At 39.8% G+C, this 9,279-nt stretch overlaps 1 long non-coding RNA gene across 2 annotated transcripts; it reads left to right on the top strand.

Moving 5' to 3' along the window:
* The first annotated feature begins 1,307 nt into the window (after positions 1 to 1,307).
* LOC136290524 (uncharacterized) lies at positions 1,308 to 8,435 on the top strand. 2 transcript variants are annotated; one of them, XR_010721175.1, is made up of 4 exons: positions 1,308 to 1,650; positions 6,455 to 6,592; positions 6,989 to 7,172; positions 7,973 to 8,435. It is a non-coding gene; the product is annotated as an uncharacterized lncRNA (long non-coding RNA). The 2 variants fall into 2 exon arrangements; XR_010721174.1 differs by lacking the exon at positions 6,455 to 6,592.
* The last annotated feature ends 844 nt before the right edge of the window (positions 8,436 to 9,279 follow it).

Consider the following 9,279-nt stretch of genomic DNA (forward strand, 5'->3'; position numbering starts at 1 on the left):
CCCCTTGTTTAGGGGAACACAAGATGCTCCCTAGAATTCATCCAACCTGCCTGATCCAAACGGACAAGAGTCATGTGAATAGGGCTGATGTCAAGTATTTTAAAGATGAATGTGTTTTTCTAATAGAATCCATTCTGTCTGAATTCTAGCTGAATCTACAGAAGAAGATAGTTTGTAGAAAATTGTTGTGCAGTCAAGCAGGAAATTACAGTTGGAGAGAATTGTTTTCCTGGCCTTATTTTAGACCAACTTCTCTCAAAATATTTAAGTTCCATATTTCTGAACAATTGTGGCATCTAATTGATTTTATTGTCACACATAAAAAAAAATAGTGTGGAGTTTTTCATCTGGCACCACTGAGAGAGACAAGCAAACAGAATTAATATTTCTCACATGGAACACCACACAGATGATTGTATTCCAAACCGGGTGATTATAATAATGATTCACCTGCACTATTTGTATGAGATGGCTGTAATGGAAGCAACTGCTAAAACTCCAAACTATCAGGTATCTGTGAGTGTTTAGAAACCAGAGTTTATTTTCTCTTCAGTCTCTGCAACTGCTTTTTCCTAAAGTATAACCCTGAGGGTGCCTGCTACTCCAGCACTCGGGTTTTATTGACTGAAGTTTCTTTGTTTCTTACCTAGTTCTGAACCTGCATCCTGGCTCATCTTGGCTCTCTGCACTGGCTTTATGATCTCGTTTGATAGCCATGCACGCGCTCTACCTTCAAAAACTCCTTTATATTCCCTGGCCGGAGCTGCTCAGTAGGAGGTTTGCTCCGTATCAGATTGTTAAAATTGCTGCTGATTCTGTAACCGCTCCTGAAAATGTACCTCCTGCATGCCCTACCCCTTGTAGGGCTGCCCCCTCTCAGGAGAGAAGAAAGCTTTCTATCTCAGTTCAGGGAAAGAGAAAATTGCAAGAGAATAAGAACATAAAACTTAGAACTTTATTCCCTGAGCCTGCAGACTTTACCTTTCTATTTGTTTTGTCCCTACTCACTGAAGCATGAATAGAAGAGTACTGAATTCCATGTGCATATGTGAAGAAAAAGGACATCCTCAGCTCTGCAGTAGTTTGCTGTCCTCAAGCCCTTCTTTTATCCACAGAGCCTGATTTGGATATAGCTGATGCCCAAACGTATAGGAGAAGGGAATACAGGTGACCTCACCCATGATAAGTAACAGCTGTGTTAATTACCCAATTCAGCCTCACCCTGATCAGTCACAGCTTTATCCAATAAAGACAAGTGTGATAAAAGGGAGTAGGTTAGCAGGTGAGGGAGAATTATGAAGGAGGGGGATTTTGAGGAGAGACTCAATGCTGTGAGGTCAGTGTGGCTCTGCAGTTAGAGCCTGTTGGTGGAACCTGCAGCCACAGTCTAGCTGGGTAAAAGCCTGCAGTCAGAGTCTGCAAACCAATACCTGCAGTCAGAGTTTAGCAGGAAATAACCAGCAGTCAGAGGCTGCAAGGGAAACGTCCAGTAGAAGCTTCATGCAGCCAGAGTCAGTGAATGGTTGAAGTCAGGATGGCTGAGCTGTAAGGAGGAATAAACCAGGACCCTTTTTGTGCTGTGGATGAACGAGAAGTCTGTGTCTCAGCTCATTTCTACCCTCTAGCACAAGGCCTGCTGCAACGCAAAAGGTAACCTTTGTGTGTACTCCTAATGTCTGACTTTCCCACCACTATCCCACATACCACTGCACTGCGTCTTGTCACCACATCTAGCCTTATAAGGGACATTAGGACACACCTCAAGTATTTCCTGTTCCAAGTTAGAGATGGCATTACACAACTAAGAAATGCTGGGACAGCATGTAACTACTCTTGAGTAGTTAAAACTAGAATTTCGCCTTCAGCAGGCTTGGGGCACTGACAGTGGCAGGTTTTTGGGAAACAGGGCTGTCAAAGGGCAGCCACAGGTAGCCGTGGCCTGGATACCCCCTTTGTCAATGTTTACGTTTGTGTTCAGAGTGAGCTGAGCCACGAGGTAAAACTTGCCATCCATACTCTTTGAGATGCTGTAATTCACCCCAAGAGGCTTTCAACAATCCATGAGACAGAGAATGGATTGAATATAGGCCTGCTAAAGGTGAGAAGAAAGAAATAAAGATTGCAAAGTGCTTAGCAGGGTGATAGAATTGTATAAATAAAGCTACTATGTAGTTGGCACTTTAGAATTTGACAGTCGGGGGCTTTTTCAGTTAAGTTTTTTCCTTACTACCTTCAATGCTGGAAAGACATCTTTGTGATGAAAAAGCTGCTTTTTGCTGTTAAAGATGTGAATTTTCCCCCCAAACTGGCATTTCAAAAATGATGTCAGGGTATAATATCAAAAGGAAGCTCCAGTCAGACCTTAGGATTAGACCCTCTAATATACAGCGTGAGAATCGCAGGTGGAAGTAAAAGATCAACAACCAACACTGGAAAGGATCCAATCCTCCTTAGAGTCCAGGGATAAAGATTAACATTCACTCCATGATATCTTGGAGCAACTCAGCAATCACAAAACCCTTCCTCAAGCTCCTCAATGTCCAGTCCTGTGTACTGCCATATCAGCATGTGAGGTTTGGCATTGCTGTGCCTGAGCTCATACATGGATTTAGCACCTGGGCTCTTTATTCCAGTTCTGTTTTCTGATATTTTCTTATTTCTACCCTTCTGGTTTTGCCTCTATTCAGCAGTGCAGACTTAAGACTTCTAAAGTTTAATTTGTGTTTGCCCAGGATATAGAAAAGCAGAACTCTGATCTAATCTTGCTCTTCTTGGAGTTTTTGCATTATTTACTTTGCAGAGGAATAGAGTATGAACTCTTAAGAGTAAAAAAATCCCAAACCTCTTTTTAATACTTGAAGTGGAAGTTGTCATTATTTCTTCTTTTTTCTTTTCTAAGACATTATCCAGCACAGCTTTGCAAACAAGACAGTGACAGTTCATTTGCTCTGGGTAGTTGTAGCTTCTATCAAGTGTTTTTATGAACAGAATATTAATTCAGGTGAAACTTTAGAGTGTTTTGTGGTTTGGTTTTTTTCCCTTCCCAGCCAAACTATAGATTTTATGTGGTTTCTATTCTTGTGGATGGCAAATTATATCAAGGTAGACAACACTGAATGTGTCTATCTATTGGTCTATTTCTCTCTTTTACTTTTTTTAATAGCAAAACATTTGACAGCACTGCAATGACAAATTAAATCCAGGGAAAAAAGGCCCCAAGAAAGTCAACCTTTAACAAGAAAAGGAAAACAGCAATTTACCTTTTATTAAAAAATAAAACTAATGGAGACAATATAACAGAACTCCTTCCTTCTATGTTCTGAGAGCCTGGGTTAAAAAGGGTGATAAAGTGCTGACTAATAATGAGAAGGAAAGGGAGAGTTTATTAGATTTGTACTACTTGCATAAATATGTATTATGCATCCAAAACATGGCTGTTGGCTGAATATAGAACATAACACAACAGGACTCTAATCAATTTTTCATAAATAAATCAGTTCTTGTTTTTAACCCTGAAACTAAACCTGTTCCATCCAATCTCATATAGATTATTCCTTATTGCTTGTATCAGGCCAAGGAAGAGTATCCAGTGGAGCACTGGATCATACTAGAAGAAAGTTTCTGCCACTTTTTTGAGTTCTCAGTAGATTTTCCTATGCCAGGTGAGCGGCTGCGTCTTCACATTCAGTAGACACTGGCACAAGCTGGTCTCTAGAAATTGAGGCTGAACTGTCTCGGTGTCATTCTGCTGAGAAAAACTCTTTACCAGGAGTTTAGCCAGTGGCCTACAAAATGAAATGACCACCCAGACCATCTCTTTTGGGGATCTTTTTATATTTAATTTTATGTTTAGACTAAATGAAAATAATTACTTCTTTTAGACAAGGTTTCACAGAATCACAGAGTATGCTCAGTTGGAAGGAACCCACAAGGATTGAGTCCAACAATTACTCCTGCACAGGATCTAAGATGAGCAATCCAGTAAAAGAATTCAGAGCTAGTATTTAATCAGTAAAAGCCCAGGCCAGCAACCCTTACACTGTTTATATCACCATTTGTAAGTGTTCCGAAAGAAAAATATTAAAATTCAAATCTGAATTATTTAATCAAATCATAAGTCAATTTTGGCTGAGTTGGAATTCAAATCAGAAGTTTTTCATTTAAACTCATCCATTTCTCTCAAAAATTACTGTCTGAAATATGTGTATTCTAAGGTGAGTTATTGGTCCCTGTGAAATCAATGTCAAAACTGTTACTGGCTTTATTGGCACTGGAGTTTCCACTAAACCCTGCTGCCCCACTCTGTGCTAATTTACTGGTTGATCTATTCCATATATTTTATGATTTTGTTTAAAAACCTGGTATGCACCAGGAGTCACAGAGTTTCACACTTATCTGCTTTCTGTTTTTCAGGTCCAGTAACATTTTAGCATTCCTGAAATATCATCAGTCTTAAGACAGTTTTTATCCAATCAAATTAAAATAGAAAAGGAATAGAAAGGAGTACTTATAAGAAATATATTTCATATACTTCAGACATAATTCTTGCAACACCTGCTGAACTAATTTGGGATTTATTTGCTTCATTTTCCTGTCACCTTTTTTTTCCTCCTCTTCAGGGAAGACTGTCCTTCTCCTTCTCTCCTACAAACCAAACCTGCTCTCTTGTTCGGTGAAGACATCTGCTTCTTTAAAAGAAATTGTCTCTTCTGATGCTTGTGACATAAAAAAAAGATTTGTTTTGTGGAAGGTTGATGTAAATTCCTTGTTTCTTAGTGCCAACCCATAGAGTCAAAACAAACTGGGATATACTGGAAGACGTACTAATCCATCATTGCATCTGCTGCACGCTGTGATGTGATAGAGAAATGTAATTTTGGGTTCTAAATTTTCATTTCAAACATTATATGTAAATACAGTCATAAATATGTATCAAATGGAAACAGGTCATCTCTAAGATTTAAGGAACCAGACAGTCTGAACATATTGAGCTACCTCATAATAAAGATATGAAGATAAATTAAAACCAGGTAGCAATTCAGAAAGTTACAAATAAAAAGTCATCCGAAGTTTAAACCTCTTGAGAAGGCTTCAAAAAAGTTAACAATAGAGCTCCTGTAAAACATAACAAAATAAAAATAGATGCTGTCGTTGCTGGATAAAAATAGTGTAGATTTAATGCTTCTTCAAACAGATGGCTCTAAAACTTGAGATGACATATGATTTGTTCAGCCCAAAAAGAAGACTTTCCAAGGGCTCTGTGAATTGTGATAACAGTGTTAGAGGTGACCTTGAGATGGGTTTAGATATCTTCAGACCTTTTTTTTTTTTTTTTTTCTTTTTTTTTTTGCAATTGAAATCTGGTATTAAAACCAAAATAAAACAGGGAAACCAAAATTAAATATTAGGATTTTGAGTTGCCTAAGAACTTTACTAAGATTAAATTTCTTGTCCTAGAAGTAGTGGTAGGGGAAATAGAAGAAAGCTTGTCTTTGATGCATTTTACTTCTTTCAGTGTGGTATTTTCAGTCAGGGCTCACCACAATCATTATTCTCCAAAAGCAACAGCCCACTCCACCAGAGAATTTATTTCCTGCTGGTGTGTCACTCTTGTTTCAAATACGGAGGTGGAGGAAGGAATGAAGTACCCATCCATACATACTTTTGTTTTCAGATGTTGACTTACTTAAAAGTGCAAACCCATTTCTTGAACACAGACAAAGATATATAAAACTCTTCTGCAGATTTCCAGAATGACTTTTCACACCAAAATTTTCTGTTAACAGGCCTGTAGGTAGAAATAATGTCCAGCAAAATATTTAATACTCCCTACACCAGTGCTTTGCCCATGGCCTTGTAATGCAACAAGGATTCCCTAAAGAACTGTACAAATTATGGATGTGATTCACTTTGTGCTGCTCCAGCCATATTCTGCTGCAAACCCAGGCTGATTTAATAGTGGGACTGAAATAGTTTAGTCTTAAATGTAACCTGTTATCTGTAAGTTAATAAGTAAATAAAATACATTCAGGTGTCTGTTTCATTAAAAAAAACCAAACCAAAATGAAAACCAAAAAACCAACAAAACTACAAGCACTTATAAAATTACCCTCTGCCATGTATGGATTTTCTTATTTTCAAATAAATAATTTGCAATAATGATTGTATAAATAAAACAACTTAATGTTTCTATAGCAACTACCTTTTTGCAGAAAGCTTTGCAAGCATTAATTATTATTAATAATATTTATTATTCTTGTGCCTGAAGAATAACCAATCTCATGGTGTCCAAGTTAAAAAACTGAATTATTGAGACTTCTAGGATGAGGGCCAGGAAATCCTTAAACATTCTGAATAGGTGGTCTGTATTATTTCTAAATATTACCTTTTTTTGGGTGGTGATGGAATAGGAAGAGTTTTAATTAACCTGGGAAATGATTTGTCTCTGTTGTAGCAGACTCTGACAGTGTGTGCACAGCAGCACCTCTCTATGCTCAGCACTGGTCTCTCCATTCAAGTAAAAAATAACAAAGGAATCAGCTGCTGTAATATATCTCACAGGCCTGAATTTAGTGCAAATTGAAGAGACAAGGTAAGAAGTGAAAAGCGTAAGGTAAATCAGATGAAATAAATGGATCTGTGAGACCAGAGGAGGGACAGGTCTGGAAGAAACCATCATTCAGAACAAAGTCCCAAGAAAATTGTTCCTTATCAGCTTCCCATTTGTCCTTCCTTGGCTGTGAAATTTGATTCTGCTTTCTGAGTCACATCCAGTAAATAACTTGATGCCCTTTTCCTATTTGTTCACACCACTAACTGGAATGGAAAAGGCATCATGGTAGAAAATGAATTGCCAGTGGGACAGAATGTGGGCTGTAGTATATTACAGATGTGCCTTGTCTTGTTCACTAAGCTGCAGTATTGCCCCGAGATTTGAATGTCTGAAATTAAAACTCTGCCAGTGTATACTTTGCTTTTTCTATTTTAGGAACATGTGGAGAAATGATTTTCATAAGCAACTGCTTGTTAGTGGCAGCCATCCAGCTGCCACAAGAAATGGAAGACAATATATTTTCAGAACATGAAAATGGCTGTGCTAATGAATCAGGCACAAGTTTCATCTTTGGATCTGTATTGTGTCTCTGTGGTCAAAATCAGATGCCAAAGGAAAGGTATGACAGGGAAATATGTGATGTTGTCCTCATACTGCTAAGTGTTTTAGTACATTAAAGAAAATTCTCTTGCATGGCCACAGGAGCAGCTGCAGCATCCAGTTCCTCAAAATCCTCCTGCTAGTATTTCAGTGTAATGTTTTGTGAGAAAATATCCTCATGGTCCAATTAAATGTTCTCTCTGTCCAGGCAGCCACATAAAAGTAAGACTCCTTGCTTTTAAATACAAACTCTGAATGAGAGTTCAATGTGAGATATGCTTTTTAAAAGGGCAATTTTTGTTCTAGCTGACCTGAGATTAGTGCGTTTATTTTCTGGATAAATGTACAGTCAAGTGCTGAGGAAAAATGGCACCCTTTCAGATGGTTTATAAGTGGTGAGTGAACTTGTACAGATCAATTTCAAATCCACTCCAGCTTTACTGTGTGGATCATATTTTATTTAATATAGACTGTAAAGAAAGGGCCAGAAAGGTTGTGAACTGAATCATGCCCGGTCACTAAGTCTTGTATGACAGAGTATCACTAGTGGGGACAAGGATAAGACACAGGTCACTTCCCTGAGTCTGTTGACTCCTATGTCTGCCCTGTGCTTGATGGCCAGGTAAAAAGCAGCTGCTGTGGCAGTCAGAGTTGGTCTGGTTATAAAACCAGGCATAGACATTTGGCTCAGTTTGTCTTCAATCATATCACTGGGATAAAGTAGTAAAGTTCAGGGAAGAAAATGCGATCTAGAGGAATCAGTGAGAGTTTCATCACTAACTAAAATAGTGACTGAATTTCACCCTATTTTCTTGGCAGGTCTTGTGTCTGTGTTAAGCCTTTATGAAAATGTAAAGCCTGACTCCTGTTAGCTTTTCACAGAAATGGAAAACCCCTCAAGTAAGAACACTGACATGAAACACAGCTAACCATTGCTAAACCAGTTACCCCTTGTCCTTAGAGGGGAATGCAAGCTTGCAGGATATGAACTGGTGTCACCAGCCATTTGGGACAAACTGGTCCAGGAGATTCCCGAATACATCCCAAGGAAAACTGCTTGAGACAGAACTTTAACTAGTGCATCCATGGTGATGCCACCTCCTTGTGAATCCATCCTCAGGGGGAAGGAAGCACCCAAGACTCATAAATGCTCAGGATCAAAAGGAACAACAAAAGTCATAGGGTATGAGCTGCGAAAAATCACTAAGTTTTAGTAATAAATCACAAAATTGGCATGGCTATGGCTATGGCTATGTTAGTCCCTAAGTTAACCTATCTATACCTGTTGGGATTTGGGAGAAAGGGGTAGGGGGAAAGGGAAGGGAGAGAAGAAGGGATGACTTAAAGGGAGGGAGAGAAAAAGCAAGAGAAAAAAAGGGAGAGAGCAAAAGAGATCAGCAGTCATTGTTCTAGTGTTGATCCAGCCCATGGTGGTCTCATTCCTGGTTCAATCCTTGATCCAGATGGGATTTCCAGGGTCCTGGGGAGCACTGCCCAGTTCTTGAGGGGGATCCTTTGCATGGAGGATTGTCCCTGCCCTGGAGGCAGGTTTCTTGCTTTCCATGCAAATTTGTTGTCATGCGCAGTCTGCTCTTTCAGACCTTTCTGGAAATGGGTTGGAGGTGTTGTGGCTCTTGAATGGTCTTGATTCTGCCCTGCAGTCCACACTCTTTTCCTGGCTTCTTTGCTGCCCTTTTGGTGTCCTGTGTTGTGCTTCTTTCCAGGGACTAGAAGAAGGATGTTTGTCCCTGAAATTGCTGTTCTCTCTCCACATGGACCCCTTCTCCAGTCACAATTTCTGCTTGGTCATGTCCAGTTGTTTCCAGCATTACTGGGTTACTTCCAGAAGCTCTTATGTATTATGAAGAGTGCTTGGCTGATTCCACAGCCACCCCGCTGTGGCTGTCTGAGACACACACACCGGCCTCCCGTCTCCTAGGACTCTGCACCTGTGCTGCTGCCGTGGGATGCTGAGCAGGTTGAGGGCCAGCCAGCTTGTCTGGGACCCAGTCTGGTGCTGGCAGTGGGGCACTGATCCTCAGGCTGTCTCCCCATGCGGGGACACTGGCACAGCCTGCTCAGAGCCCTCAGTGCCCGTCTGAAGGGGAAGGGACATTGCCGGGGCA

This window comes from Chamaea fasciata, unplaced genomic scaffold (assembly GCF_029207755.1).
Source record: "Chamaea fasciata isolate MVZ Bird 193981 ecotype frontalis unplaced genomic scaffold, bChaFas1.0.hap1 SCAF_6, whole genome shotgun sequence".
In the NCBI taxonomy this organism is placed as follows: Eukaryota; Metazoa; Chordata; class Aves; order Passeriformes; family Sylviidae; genus Chamaea; species Chamaea fasciata.